Raw genomic sequence first — 15,903 nt, forward strand, 5'->3', positions numbered from 1 at the left:
TAAACCAGTAGAAATGAATCATTTAAGGCAGACTTTTTTTAACTGAGCGAGGGTATATTTTCTGACCAAACACTTTTCAATAGAATGGTAGCAAACAAAATGTGCAGCGTTTAACAACATAAACCTGTACCGGTACGTGCTATTCAATCAGTAAAACGAAAATTTCTTAACTATTACTCGAACAAAATTCACATACGAATAAAGGTTTACAATTTTACGTGCACAGTAAGAATTCTTATCTCACATATTTTTTTAATAAATTGGAATTTTCGTTGGTAAAATTACAAGAGATTTCCATTTCGTCGATCAATTCAAAAGCGCAAAGCGAGAATGATTTTATTCAAAGGAAATGAAAATCCAATCTGATATTTATTAAGGCTATTTTTCTCGAATAAAATAATAATTAAATGATCAATAAAATAAAGATAATAACACATCTCACCAAAAATTATCTTGTAAAATTTTGACATGTTTGATATCTTAAAGCATTAATGTTAGTGCAATAAATGAAATGGAATGAAAATATTATTTATTCTCTTATATCGTATTATATTTCATTCGAATCCATTAATAGAGGATGAAAATATTTATTTACCAATAGACATATGAATAAAAGATATAACAGAATAATGAAAACGTTGTTGTTGTTGTTTTCTAATGCCAGGCGTTTGATAATAAAGTCATTTGACCTCTTGCACTCCAATATTTTTCAAAGATATTATCATGACTAGCCACTGAAGCACAGATTTTGAGGTGTTCCGAATCCATTTCTTGGTTTGAGTTGCACAATGGGCAGTTAGGGGACTGATATATTCCAATTCTATGCAGGTGTTTGGCCAAACAATCATGGCCTGTTGCCAATCTAAATGCAGCTACAGACGATTTTCGTGGTAAATCGGGAATTAACTGTGGATTATGATGCAGAGAGTTCCATTTTTTCCCTTGAGATTGTGTTATGAAATTTTGTTTGTTGAAGTCTAAGTATGTAGATTTAATAAATCTTTTCACGGAGTAATACGTAGATTTAGTAACAGGTCTGTAAGTAGCAGTGCTGCCCTTCTTTGCTAAAGCATCCGCATTCTCGTTTCCCAGGATTCCTCAATGGGATGGTATCCATTGGCATACAATTCTTTTATTGAGTGATATTAATTGAGAGAGCATTTTAGTTATTTCTGCTGTTTGAGATGAAGGTGTGTGTTTAGAGACTATTGATAGAATAGCTGCTTTGGAGTCTGACAATATAACTGCATTTTTAAGTTTACTGATGTGGCATAGAAGATTCCCGAGACTTTCACTTATTGCAATGATTTCTCCATCAAAACTTGTTGTTCCATATCCAAGAGATCTATAAAGTGAGAAGAGACAGCACGTAACACCTGCACCGGCACCTTGTTCTCTGGAGATCAAGGATCCGTCGGTGTATAAATGAAGCCAGTTTTGTGGAGGGTACCTAATATTAACTGTCTCTAAAGACAATTGTATCATTATTTTAATGCTTACTTCTGATTTCAGTATTTCTTCTGTTAAATTTATATTATATTCTATATTTAATAGAGTTAAAGAGTTTGGTTTAATTTGTAAGTTTTCTTTTAAATTCGGATATACTGATTTTCTGTTTTAATTCTTGAACAATGGATATGAAACTTTTTTGAGTTTTCAATCTACAGAGAGGACTGTATGAATGCCAATTGTTTCCTGGTAATCTGGTAAGTTTTTCATATTGAATTAGTGCTTTTTCTTCTATTGTCATTTTGATGATGTTAATATTAGTGAGGAATCTCATAGAATCTATTGGAGTTGTTTTGATTCCACCAGTAATGAGTCTGAGAGCTTATTCTACTTCGTTTATGAAAGGTGAAATAGAATTAAAATTTCTCCGCAGTTCATTTTATTGTAAACACAGCGAAATTTAAAAGGATTGGAATTTAATTATTAAAATGTGCAATGACATTCCATAAAAGTATATTTTTGGGATGTATCCGATACTCAGGAATTGATGTTGATTGATTATTTCCGAGTTCATTGACTATTCCGCTCATGCGCCAATGCATCAATGGAATCTATTGAGTTTCAACCAATCACAGTCAACTATCAACTGCAATCTTGTCGAAACAGTCCTGTCGCACCTGATGCGCATTTGTTTATTGTCTTGTCGCACCTGATGTTCAGATGTTAAATATTTTCACTGTTTCCTTAACAATACAGTGGGCCGTGATATTACGTGATGGCCTGCTAGCAAATGTAAGTATTAAGTAACCTAATTTATAACATAATCTATTCTTATTATAGTAATAGTAATATCAATATATTATCCACTTTTTATTATTCTTTCATTATTATTATTCGCGAAATAGTCTCATTCAAATATCACGCGTGTTATAATCTCTTTGGACATTAAAATCGCGCCACGCGCTCGCGAATTGCTGACAAAATGAGAACTCTTGTTGCATTTTTTAATTGTTTGTTTTACGGCGCTTTAACAACTGGTATGATTATCTAGCGTCTGAATGAGATGAAGGTGATAATGCCAGCGAAATGAGCCCAGAGTCCAGTGCTGAAAGTTATCCAGCATTTGCTCTTAATGAATTGAGGGGAAAACCTCGAAACAAACCTCAGCCAGGCAACTTGTCCCAACCAGGATTTGAACCCGGGACCGCTCGTTTCACGGTCAGGCATGGTAACCGTTACTCCACAGCGATGGACTCTTGTCATATTACCCATAACAAATTAGGTTGTGGTGTTTCTCATTGAATCGAAGAAACAATATATCACCAATCATCAGCAACAAGACGACGTGGATCCACCGCTTGTGGTGCACTTCGGGTAGAATATAAGGAGAACAAGGGGAACACAAGGAGAACAAAGGAAATACGAGGACAACAACTGGAATGTGGGGAGAACAACAGGCATACATGGAAAACAAGGGTAAGACACGGAGAACAAGCGAAAGATAAGGAGAGCGGAAAGGAAATGAGGACGGAAAGACAAGGAGAACAGGGAAATGAAAGGAATACAAGGATAACAAGGGGAATAGAAAGAGAGCGGAAGGACAAGGAGAAGAGGAATATATGGAAAACAAGGGTAAGACACGGAGAACAAAGGAAAGATAAGGACAGCGGAAAGGAAATGAGGACGGAAAGACAAGGAGAACAGGAAAATGAAAGGAATACAAGGATAACAAGGGGAATAGAAAGAGAACGGGAAGACAAGGAGAAGAGGAATATATGGAAAATAAGGGTAAGACACGGAGAACAAAGGAAAGATAAGGACAGCGGAAAGGAAATGAGGACGGAAAGACAAGGAGAACAGGGAAATGCAAGGAATACAAGGATAACAAGGGGAATAGAAAGAGAACGGAAAGACAAGGAGAAGAGGAATATATGGAAAACAAGGGTAAGACACGGAGAACAAAGGAAAGATAAGGAGAGCGGAAAGGAAATGACGGAAAGACAAGGAGAACAGGGAAATGCAAGGAATACAAGGATAACAAGGGGAATAGAAAGAGAATGGAAAGACAAGGAGAAGAGGAATATATGGAAAACAAGGGGAATAGAAAGAAAACACCGAGAATACAAGAAGGGCAAGAGAAGACAAGGAGAATGCAATGAGAGCAACGAAAATACGAGGAGAATACTAGGACAATTCTGCGGGACGAGATTCCGGCACACCGGCGACGCTGACATAATCTCGACAGTTGCGAGCATCGTTAAATAAACCATAATTATTTACAGTTTTACAAAGAAAGGTACCATTGCAAAAATCTTTGTAAAGTGGAGGGAAAAATACAGCTGAAGAGAGATCTTCAAGATGCCATCGCCACCACCACAATAAAATTTTCTGTTCCGATATTTCGCCAGCATCTTTATGGTGTACACTCAATTCAGATTGTACTAGGTTCTATTTTTTTCTACATGTCTTAATCTCTTTTCTTTGAAACCTGCTTATACAATTCTTCATTTAAATTTTATTGTGAGCTATTCTGTGTCGCAAGGCAAACCCAAAATATTGGGTCAGACTAATAAATTAATTAAAGAGGGTTGCATTTTTATATGATGGTCAATTTCCAAGTTACCCACCCCCCATACCTAGTGAGAACAAAGACGAAAGTACCACGTCAGAAAAACTCTGAAAATATCCAACCAGATAATCGAACCCAAACCCATGAGTTCAGGGGAGCTATAACTGGTTACATCTTGTTTGTAAATTTCAATTATTTTTCAACAATTTTAAGTCACTGTTTTCAGGTCCTAATATTGTAAACGTCAATATAAGGGTTGTACCACAGTCTAATATATACAGTCGCGAAGCTCAATACGTAGTAAATATGCAAACATTAGGTAGTTGCTCACCACTAGGATCGCTAATATCGCCTCATTACCAGAGCAGTGTATATTGGAGAGTACCGCATTCTTTTGATCCGACAAATGCCGCCGCGGCAGCCATATTTACTCCTGCGGAGAGACTGTACAACGCAAGACTTGCGTAGGAACAGAGGTTTCTAGTGCGATATTTCATTGTTATCTTGAAGAATGCCGTGTTGTCGTGCAGTTAATGTGTAATCAATTGTCGATGTACAAAATTAGCACTTAGTCACAAACAAGAGGAGGAATATACTTCCATGATTAATTTCTCAATGACATAATATTTTCACTGCGGGCTAAAGCAAGGAGATGCACTATCACCTTTACATTTTAACTTCGCTCTAGAATATGCCATTAGGTAAATTCAGTATAGCAGAGAGGATTTGGAATTGAACGGGTTACTGCTTCTTGTATATGCGGATGACATGAGTAAGTTAGAGAAAATCCACAAATAATTAGGGAAAACACGGGAATTGAAGCAAGTAAAGCGATAGGTTTGGAAGTAAATCCCGAAAAGACAAAGTATATGATTATATCTCGTGACCAGAATATTATTCGAAATGGAAATACAATATAAAAATTAGAAATTTATCCTTCGAAGAGGTAGAAAAATTCAAATAACTTTGGAGCACCAGTAACAAATATAAATGACATTCGGGAGGAAATTAAACGCAGAATTAGCATGGGAAATGCCTCTTATTTTTCGGTTGAGAAGATTTTGTCATCTAGTCTGCTGTCAAAAAATCTTATATTTCCTGTTGTTCTGTATGGGTGTGAAACTTGGACTCTCACTTTGAGAGAGGAACAGAGGATATAGTTGTTTGAGAATAAGGTAATTAGGAAAATATTTGGGGCTAAGAGGAATGAAGTTACAGGAGAATAGAGAAAGTTACACAACGGAGAATTTCACGCATTGTATTCTTCACCTGACATAATTAGCAACATTAAATTCAGACGTTTGAGATGGACAGGACATGTAGCACGTATGGGCGAATCCAGAAATGCATAGCCTATAGAGTGTTAGTTGGGAAGCTGGAGGGGAAAGATCTTTGGGAAGGCCGAGACGTAGATAGGAGGATAATATTAAAATGGATTTGAGGGAGGTGGGATATGATGATAGAGACTGGATTAATCTTGCACAGAATAGGGACAGATGTGGAGCTTATGTGAGGGCGGCGATGAACCTCCGAGTTCCTTAAAAGCCGTAAGTAAGTAATGACATAATATTTATAATTGAAAACATCAAGGTGGGCAAAAGCGGACGTTAGAAACCATTCCAAACTGGTATAATACTGGTAACAAAAAATAGTTATTGATTCTCAAGAAAGTTGTCATAATAAAGCGAACTTCAAATATCTTATGCTAGATAGATCCACGCAGGATGCGTTAGAAAATTTATTTTCTACTTTCCATTCCATAAATCCAATCCCGGTTGCAAAATAATTCAAAACTGCATTACGATTTCTCAATTTTTCTCATAAACGGAGCATGGATATTACGCAGTTTACGATTCTGAACAATTAGTTGAGTTTCTAAGTACAGATGTAAGTAAACCCGAAGCAGAAAGGTCTAGTGAAGATGAATGTGAGCAAAAGGAAATTGATATAGGCTAAATTGTAATTTAATTGAAAACAAAAATATTAACTTGAGTGAACAACAAGCTCTTTACTACTTGTTGGGATCAGTTTTGTTAAAAATAAAACAAAATAAGTTATAAGCATATCGTATTTGTGAAAACTGTTTTTCATCTCTAATAGTAATAACTGATAACAGGGATGAATCTGTAAATTTTATTAGCACATTAGTGACTCTCAAGTCGTACAAGGATATGTCACTTGTATACCCTTGTAAATCTGTAAATGTAGAAAAATGTGTAACGTTGGTAGAAAATGAGTTGACAGTAAAGGATTTGAAGTCTTTAATTATTAACACTTCAACTCATACGTTCCCAACTTGTCATAATATTTTTGAAAAAGTCTTATCACTGTATTTTAGAACTAGAATGTAGGCCTATTTATTGTTAAGAAAATTGTCTGTTATAGCAAATGCACTACAGCAATCTGCTAAATGGTGGCAGTCGAAGTGTTGGTACGAGAACTGCATAGAAAATTGCTGCAATGTTATCCCTATTGAAATGGACATTATATAAATAATAAAGTGTTATCTCTAATCAGTCATCCCACTATGACAATAATGTTTATTAATCCTCGTCTCCTGTATTCAATAAACCACAACAACATGTATGATATCGCCTTTAATGACCTTCCTTCTAGCATTACTGCTTATGCATCTGTGCCGAGCCAGGAGTAAATATGGCTGCCGCCGCCGAGAATGCGGTACTCTCTAATATACACTGCTCTGCTCATTACAGGCAATGCAAAATAAAACCGTCACAGTCTATTGTTTCTAGCACCCTCAAAACTCAAGCTTCGTGACTGTATATAGTAGACTGTGGTTGTACATTAATACTCGGCACTAAGCTGCCATCATTTTCGGATGTAGACGTTGCATCCTCCTAAGCGCGAGGACGTCGGGCAGCTCTCTGCAGAGCATACACAGCGCTTACTTGACGTTTTGTACAAACTTGGAGCGGGAATCGTACACTGCTACCAACTCTCGACTCCACAGTACTTACCTAGAACGAGATTACGGCCTGTGTACTGCCATCGTGTGGCTTCTGTCTGAAACACACAAATTACGTTTCAATATTAGGTTACACGACATTGCAACAATATAAACATGATATATTTGTACACATGCCATAATTTTAACTTAATTAAAGAAATAATACACCGTATTTTATACGTGTTTATATTAACAAATGAATACAATGGGCACGCCAGCTAAGAATTTGTGGCAAATCGATGTTGCTCACAGCGACTCAGCGAAATCTTGCTTCGTCGCTCTCTTCCCCCTCAACCTTATTAAAGATCTCCATCCCTTCCTTTGCAGGTTGATAAATTTACATTAGCGTTAATATGTGGAAACGTATAAGCCTAAATTAACGAATTAGGTCCTTATAAACAATATTATATAGCGTGTGTTTTTCTGGGTATAGAGCATAAAAATTTAAAATTGTCATAAGAAACTTATGTATAAAAACATTGAAGAAATAACTTAATCAGTGGGCCATGTTTAAAAATTGGCAGGCTTTGACAATTTCTAAAACAAGAGAACATCACTTTATGGTTGCTAAACAAAGCTGACGTTCTCTTGTTCATATTGGTTGGTTAAAGAGTTTCTGACGTTCTCTTGTTCATATTGGTTGGTTAAAGAGTTTCATTTGTTTTTCATGGCCCAGGTTATGCTTTTACCACAGTCTAGTCTATACAGTCACGAAGCTTGAGTTGTGAGGGTGCTAGGAACAATTGACTGTGCCAGTACTATTTCACATTGTCTGTAATGAGGCGATATTAGCAATCCTAGTGGTTAGGGACTATCTATGGATGCATATTTACTACGTATTGAGCTTCGTGACTGTATATACTAGACTGTGCTTTTACTACAATATTGTTCAAATGGAATGCGCATTCTATACTTGTGTTACGTCATCAGATAACATATTAAATTTAACCTGAAGTATTTTTCTTTCAGGAATAAGTATCTTTGGCTTGTTTCAATTAAAACAAGATGTGACTTTATATATATTTCTAGGTTTCCCTATTATTCTCACCTCGTTAGATTAAAACAAGCAAACTCTATTGTATTTCGCTGCTGGACACGGCCGAGCGCTTCCTAAACAGGACTGGTCCCCCATCTGCAAGAAACATGTCCTCTTCCTGCTAAATTTTAAATTTTTTGCGTTACAAAAGCGATTCAGACCGCTAGGAGTTCGCAGGTCAGCGTTTTCCTACGCTCTACGGACGCATTTCCATACAATACCGCGGCCTTCCTTCCTGCCACATCCGATTTCCTCAGTTCAGTTTTAGCAAACAATTTGCAATGAAACTTTAAGGAACTCTTAAATAGCCCGTCAAGTACAGGTTAAAGTCCGCTACAACAGCGCCATGCACTGGTGACATTACTCCATTAAGGGGACCAGGATGTTAAAGCGATTACAAGATAGCTTTCAAGATTTTAAGCACTTGATTCTCAACCGGTTGTTGTTAATATTATGCACATTATGGTCTTTTATAAATAGACTTTCAACTTGCATTAATTATAATGCGAGTGATTTTTTTAAAATAATTTTTCTCTAAATCCCCCCCCCCCTTTTTAAACCTTAGGAACATAATTTTCTTGGAAAGTATTAAAGCTGCCCTTTTTAAATATTTCACAAAATTATAAAATATACTCGCATTTTGCTGGATTTTGTAATTCGTAATTTATTAATGACACGGCCCATGAAACTGCTAAAATATACAACAGAAAAAAAAATGTAGAAGAAATAAATGTAAAATGTTTAAATTTAATGTAGCAAAATATGAAATTACATTTTATAATTTTATTTAATTAATTCCTATTAACCCATCAAGACAATAAAATAGTTGTTAGTGCATTTAAATGTATTTTCAGCATGTTAACATTCTTCCATATACATTTTCCTGTGAAACATATAGGGAAGATAGTACAGTAGCGTGCAAATTAATCCGAACAACGTAATTACTTATGCAAAAACACTCAAACGGGATAAAAAAAAAAAGGATCTGAGACATACCTCAGTAATCTATGTGGCCTCCCTTGTTCCTAATAACAGCTCTGAGACGATTTGGCATGGATTCCACTAATTTCCCACAAATATTCATTTCTTCATCGCGAAACCATACACCAATGAGGGCAGAAATCATCTTCTCCTTTGTAGAACAATCCATTTTTTGCATTCTTCTTTTGCAAATTGACCGCAAGTTCTCAATGGGGTTGATGTCGGGTGAGTTGCCTGGCCAGGGGAGTACCTGAATATTCTTCTTGTTGAAAAATTCTGTAGTTTTTCGAGACGTATGGCATGGTGCCAGGTCTTGTTGGAACACACCTCTGCCATCCGGAAATGATTTTTGCAGCTGGGGTACTATTCTGGTTTCCAATAAGTGAATATATTTGTCAGAATTCATCATTCCCTTGATAGGTATTAATGATCCAGGCCCTTCATGTGTAAAACAACCCCAAAACATTACTTTAGGGGGGTATTTGGGTGCTTGTTGGAGATGAGCTGTTGTTACTTTTTCGGATCCTTTCCGTACGTAAGAAACACGGTGGCCGTGGACCTCGAAATGAGATTCATCGGAAAAAAGTACATTCTTCCAGTCATTCACTGTCCAGTGTTGATGTAATTTTGCCCACATTAAGCGTTTTTTTTTTTTTTTTTTTTTTTTTTTTTTTTTGCACATAACAGGGGTTAGCAGTTGCTTCTTAATAGCCCTTCGTCCAGCTTCCAAAAGCCTACGCCGCACTGTTGTGACGTGAATATTCGCCCCAGTGGTAGCCATTAACTCGCGGGTTAAGTCGACAGCAGTTAGTCTAGGATTTAATTTACTTTTCCTGACGATTAAACGATCATCTGCAGATGAAGTCTTCCTTTTCCGGCCACAGTTTCCCTTTTTCTGGGATGTGATGGATCCAGTCTCCCTGTATCGTTTTATGATCGAATTAACAGTAGCCCAGGGGCGTATTTTGCGGGCTACCGGGGCTACCGGCGGTAGCCCAAGGAAATTACAAAAGAAAAAGTTTATAATATAACATAATGTAATAATTTTGTATTATTAGTTTTACCATAGTAATTAAAATTAAAGTAATTGTTAGATATATTTTGTGTAATAATAGGGTCAGCGGTAGCCCAAACCCTTTAACCAGTATACGCCACTGCGGAGTAGCCAAACCGATGTGACATTCTGCAGCAATTTGCCTCTGTGTCATAGAAGAATGCTCTGCTAATTTTATAATTTTAGACCGTTTTCGTGGAGTTGTATCCATTTGTGAAGACGACAGAATGCACACAGGATTGCAGTATTAAGTCTTCAACACAACTGAAATGCTTATAAGTACAAAACGACAGGCAAAATGTCACATATTATAACAAAAAATAATGACAGACCTTCAACAATGGAATTACACGTACTACAGATGTCAATTAAAGCGGTATGAGCAGCTGTGAGGCCAACAATGACAGAAAATGTAAAAATATGTCGTGTTCGGATTAATTTGCACGCTACTGTATTTGCAAATAATTTATTTCTCATATTAAATCTCTCTATAGCTGCATCTACACGGTTAAATAGCCATGCGTGTGTGCATACAATCTGGGAAGATACTGAAAGATGCAAGTTGAAAACACACGTTCAATTAAGACACATTCAGATTTTGTGTCTACGTGGTGCCACATATTGAAAATTTTCACTACATACAAAGTATAATTAATAAATATTAAATATCAATCCAATGTTTTGGCTTACTTGGGTCTCAAAAATGTGCTTCAACACTCCATAGGCATTCGTGCTTGCGATAATCTTCAACATAGCTAATCGTATTTGCCGCCATTTTCAGCTTAAAAGATCCACCATACCGAAACTAAATAATTATATTTTCAGTTTATTCACGGCCACCTAGACCAATGAGCTGCTCGCTACATGCTACTGTTAAACGAAATAACGCACAAGATACCACCGATAGGGTGACCAGACGTCCTCTTTTTTTCGAACAATGTCCTCCTTTTTGAAGCTTTGTGTCCTCTTATTTATCGATGTGAATCTGGTCACCCTACCTACCGGCGATGGGTAGCTTTCAATTGCTGTATGCGCCACCACTTTAATGGGAAAAGGAATGCACTATTGAAATGCGCTTCGTGCACCATTGCATGCGTAAAGTTTAAAGAAAAGTTCAACCGTGTAGATGAACCTTATGGTAGTAAATTGTGTTAACACTGTATGTATGTATATACATAAATATACTTGGACTTCTCCAGATGGATTGACACACAACCAAATAGATCACATCTTGATAGATAAACGGAGACATACTAGTATAGTAGATATTCGAACTTTCAGGGGTGCAGACTGTAATTCTGACCATTATTTGGTGATTGGAGAATTAAGAGAAAGATTATCAGTAGCCAAGCGAGTAGAGCAACAAGTTAATATTACTAAATTCAATATTTTGAAATTAAAGGACGAGGAAGCTAAGCAAAATTATCAGGTCGAACTTTCGAATAGGTTTGCCACTTTAGAAAGTTCCGACGAAGTTGAGAAAGAATTAGATGTTAATAGCGTGTGGGAAAATATCAGAGATAGTATCAAAATTGCAGCTGAGCAGAGCATAGGTTATTATGAAACTAAGAAAAAGAAACCGTGCTTTGATCAAGATTGTTGCATGGTAGTAGAAAGAAGGAAACAGGCAAAATTGAAATTCTTACAGGATCCAGTTGAGGAGAAGAGAGATAATTATTTCAATGAAAGACGGGAAGCAAGTCGTACACTTAGGAATAAAAAGAGAGGTTACTTGAAGGGAAAACTGACTGAGGTAGAAACAAATAGTAAGAATAAAAACATTCGAGATTTATATAAGGGTATAAAGGAATTTAAGAACGGATATCAGCCAAGGGTAAACGTGATCAAGGATGAGAATGGTGACTTGCTTGCAGACTCTCCATCAATCCTAAACAGATGGAAAAACTATTTTGCGCAACTACTAAATGTACATAGGCCAAATAGAAATGATCGGGACGAAATTGAAATACAAACTGCTGAGCCATTTATACCCGAACCCACGCTTTCAGAAGTCGAAATTGCGATAGAAAATCTGAAAAAGTACAAGTCTCCAGGTATCGATCAAATTCCAGCAGAATTAATACAAGAGGGTGGGAGTGCATTATATAGCGAAATTTATAAACTTGTACTTGCTATTTGGGAAAAGGAAATTGTACCAGAACAATGGAAGGAGTCCATAATTGTACCTATTTTTAAAAAGGGGGACAAAACCAACTGTGGTAACTTTCGAGGAATATCACTTTTGTTGACGTCGTACAAAATTTTGTCCAATATTCTTTTGAGAAGATTAACTCCGTACGTAGATGAAATTATTGGGGATCATCAGTGCGGTTTTCGGCGTAATAGATCGACTATTGATCAGATTTTTTGTATTCGACAGATAATGGAGAAAAAATGGGAGTATAAGGGTACAGTACATCAGTTATTCATAGATTTCAAAAAGGCTTATGACTCGGTTAAGAGGGAAGTATTATATGATATTCTTATTGAATTTGGTATTCCCAAGAAACTAGTTCGATTAATTAAAATGTGTCTCAGTGAAACATATAGCAGAGTCCGTATAGGTCAGTTTCTATCTGATGCTTTTCCAATTCACTGCGGGCTAAAGCAGGGAGATGCACTATCACCTTTACTTTTTAACTTCGCGCTAGAATATCCCATTAGGAAAGTTCAGGATAACAGGCAGGGTTTGGAATTGAACGGGTTACATCAGCTTCTCGTCTATGCGGATGACGTGAATATGTTAGGAGAAAATACACAAACGATTAGGGAAAACACGGAAATTTTACTTGAAGCAAGTAGAGCGATCGGTTTGGAAGTAAATCCCGAAAAGACAAAGTATATGATTATGTCTCGTGACCAGAATATTGTACGAAATGGAAATATAAAAATTGGAGATTTATCCTTCGAAGAAGTGGAAAAATTCAAATATCTTGGAGCAACAGTAACAAATATAAATGACACTCGGGAGGAAATTAAACGCAGAATAAATATGGGAAATGCGTGTTATTATTCGGTTGAGAAGCTCTTATCATCCAGTCTGCTGTCGAAAAATCTGAAAGTTAGAATTTATAAAACAGTTATATTACCGGTTCTTCTGTATGGTTGTGAAACTTGGACTCTCACTCTGAGAGAGGAACATAGGTTCAGGGTGTTTGAGAATAAGGTGCTAAGGAAAATATTTGGGGCTAAGCGGGATGAAGTTACAGGAGAATGGAGAAAGTTACACAACACAGAACTGCACGCATTGTATTCTTCACCTGACATAATTAGGAACATTAAATCCAGACGTTTGAGATGGGCAGGACATGTAGCACGTATGGGCGAATCCAGAAATGCATATAGAGTGTTAGTTGGGAGACCGGAGGGAAAAAGACCTTTAGGGAGGCCGAGACGTAGATGGGAGGATAATATTAAAATGGATTTGAGGGAGGTGGGGTATGATGATAGAGACTGGATTAATCTTGCACAGGATAGGGACCGCTGGCGGGCTTATGTGAGGGCGGCAATGAACCTTCGGGTTCCTTAAAAGCCATTTGTAAGTAAGTAAGTAACACTGTATGTATGTATGTATGTATGTATGTCTTTTTATTTTAGTAGGTTATTTTACGACGCTTTATCAACAGCTTAGGTTATTTAGCGTCTGAATGAGATGAAGGTGATAATGCCGGTGAAATGAGTCTGGGGTCCAGCACCGAAAGTTACCCAACATTTGCTCATATTGGATCGAGGGAAAACCCCGGAAAAAACTTCAACCAGGTAACCTGCCCCGACCGGAAATCGAACCCGGGCCACCTGGTTTCGCGGCTAGACGCGCTAACCGTTACTCCACAGGTGTGGACGTATGTATGTATGTATGTATGTATGTATGTATGTATGTATGTATGTATGTATGTATGTATGTATGTATGTGTGTATGCAAGTATGTATGCATTCATATATGTATACATGCATTTCTGTTCTTGTTTATTTTTTCATTTAAACGAATTAATTTCAATTAATTTTGTGTATGTTCATTGTTTAGGTACGTGTATTGTAATGTACAGACAACAAAATTTCGTTTAGAGTATCCGTAATGTGGTATGTACGCTTACCTTCTTTTGTTATCGTTGAAAAATTACTTCTACAAAGCGTACGAGATATTCTTTCATAAATCTTTAGCATACTTCGTAGTAATACACAATGCATTATTTCAATCTTTCGATTCTTGCCCTTCACATCATTTTCTCCTTTGTGCAACAGAATACAGCTTAATATTTTACAATAACTGATCTATTATTAATCTACTCGCACTTAACAATAAAATTACTGCATTAGGATAATCTATGGAAGGCCGTTGCTTATGTAATCCTTTGAATCGTTGTTTGGAATAGCGCCTTATATGGCGTTTACTCGTTCTCTCATGGGCTATAATGGTTTGATCGCCTGTGAGCAGAAATATTTTGGTTTAAATTAGCTTCGTTCCAGCCGCTTTTAATCTATATAACCATTGTCGTTTATAATCATAAAAATAAAAAAATGGAAGCGAGAGAAGCATCCTTGTTTTTCCCTCGTATTTGTAAATAATTAGAACCCAAACTACAGCCGAAAATTTCAATAATGGTGTCTGCGCACATGCGCGGCAATGCCCGTCGGTCTCGTTTCTTTTGGTAGGGAAGTCCAATCGATCTGGAACGTTGTAGACCACGATTCCAACAGATGGCAGCATTATCGACAAGTTGGCACGCAGGGTTTTCATTCATTCAACGCTCCGATCCTGTAGTGTGGGTCCATCATAACAATGGGGGGCGCTTAGTAGAAATCCTACGAGATCCGTCAACAGGGTTCAGTGCTCCAAGCGGGCAAGAGCTGCTGACTTGTGGAATTTTGAAGTAAATAGTTTCAACTAACGCTGTAAATAACTAGTCTGTAGCAAGTTACATGGTTTACCATGGAGTTTTGTAAAACAAACATGGCTCACCCTGCAGCACACCCAGTAAACGTTTACTGAACTTAGAAATTGGCGATATGAAAAAAAGAAAAAAAAGCTAAATGTTAAAAGATCGTAAAGAGATTCTTAAAGGGTAGCTCTTTCTATGTAAATGTACCTAACCTGTATTTATATTACTGCTACTGATAACAGCAATAAAATTTGATAATAATGTTCATTCATTCATTCATTCATTTACTCATTCACAGTGTTCTACTAAGGGCAGGTCTTTCACTGCAAACACAGCATTCTCCAATCTTTCTTATTTTCTACATTCCTCTTAGTCTCCGCATATGATCCATATATCTTAATGTTTTCTATCATCTGATATCTTCTTCTACCCCGAACTCTTCTCCCGTTCACCATTCCTTCCAGTGTATCCTTCAGCACGCAGTTTCTTTTCAGCCAGTGACCTAGCCAATTCCTTTTTCTCTTCCTGATCAGTTACAGCATCATTCTTTCTTCATTCACTCTTTGCAACACAGCTTCATTTCTTATTCTGTCTGTCAATTTCACACACTCCATTCTTCTCCATATCCACATTACAAATGCTTCTAGTCGCTTCTCTTCACTTCGTTATAATGTCCATATTTCTGCCCTACAATGCTACACTTGACACAAAGCACTTCTCTAGTCTCTTCCTTAGTTATTGTATTGTATTGTATTTATTAACATTCCATAGTATTCATACATTGCTTTACAGCTAGAATATGGAACAAGTCAAAACTATTATAACTATTATAAAGTCTTACAGTCTTACTAATAAACCGTGTATAGTTTTTATACGAGACTTATGCAGAGTTGAGACAGAAAACGTTACTAATAAACCGTGAATAAGCTATGGACGTATAAACAGGCTGTAACTATACAATGGGAA

The 15,903-nt window shown here is 36.8% G+C and overlaps 1 protein-coding gene across 4 annotated transcripts in view; it reads right to left on the reverse strand.

Moving 5' to 3' along the window:
• Nucleotides 1-15,903, reverse strand: part of LOC138711083 (protein tincar-like) — a 226,106-nt gene that overhangs the window by 40,421 nt on the left and 169,782 nt on the right. For all 4 annotated transcript variants that reach the window (XR_011335346.1, XM_069842399.1, XM_069842400.1 and 1 more), the window contains exon 2: nt 6,997-7,042. The gene's annotated coding sequence lies outside the window, so the exon portion shown is untranslated. The remainder of the gene's footprint in view (nt 1-6,996; nt 7,043-15,903) is intronic.

This window comes from Periplaneta americana, chromosome 12 (genome assembly GCF_040183065.1).
Source record: "Periplaneta americana isolate PAMFEO1 chromosome 12, P.americana_PAMFEO1_priV1, whole genome shotgun sequence".
NCBI classification, from domain to species: Eukaryota; Metazoa; Arthropoda; class Insecta; order Blattodea; family Blattidae; genus Periplaneta; species Periplaneta americana.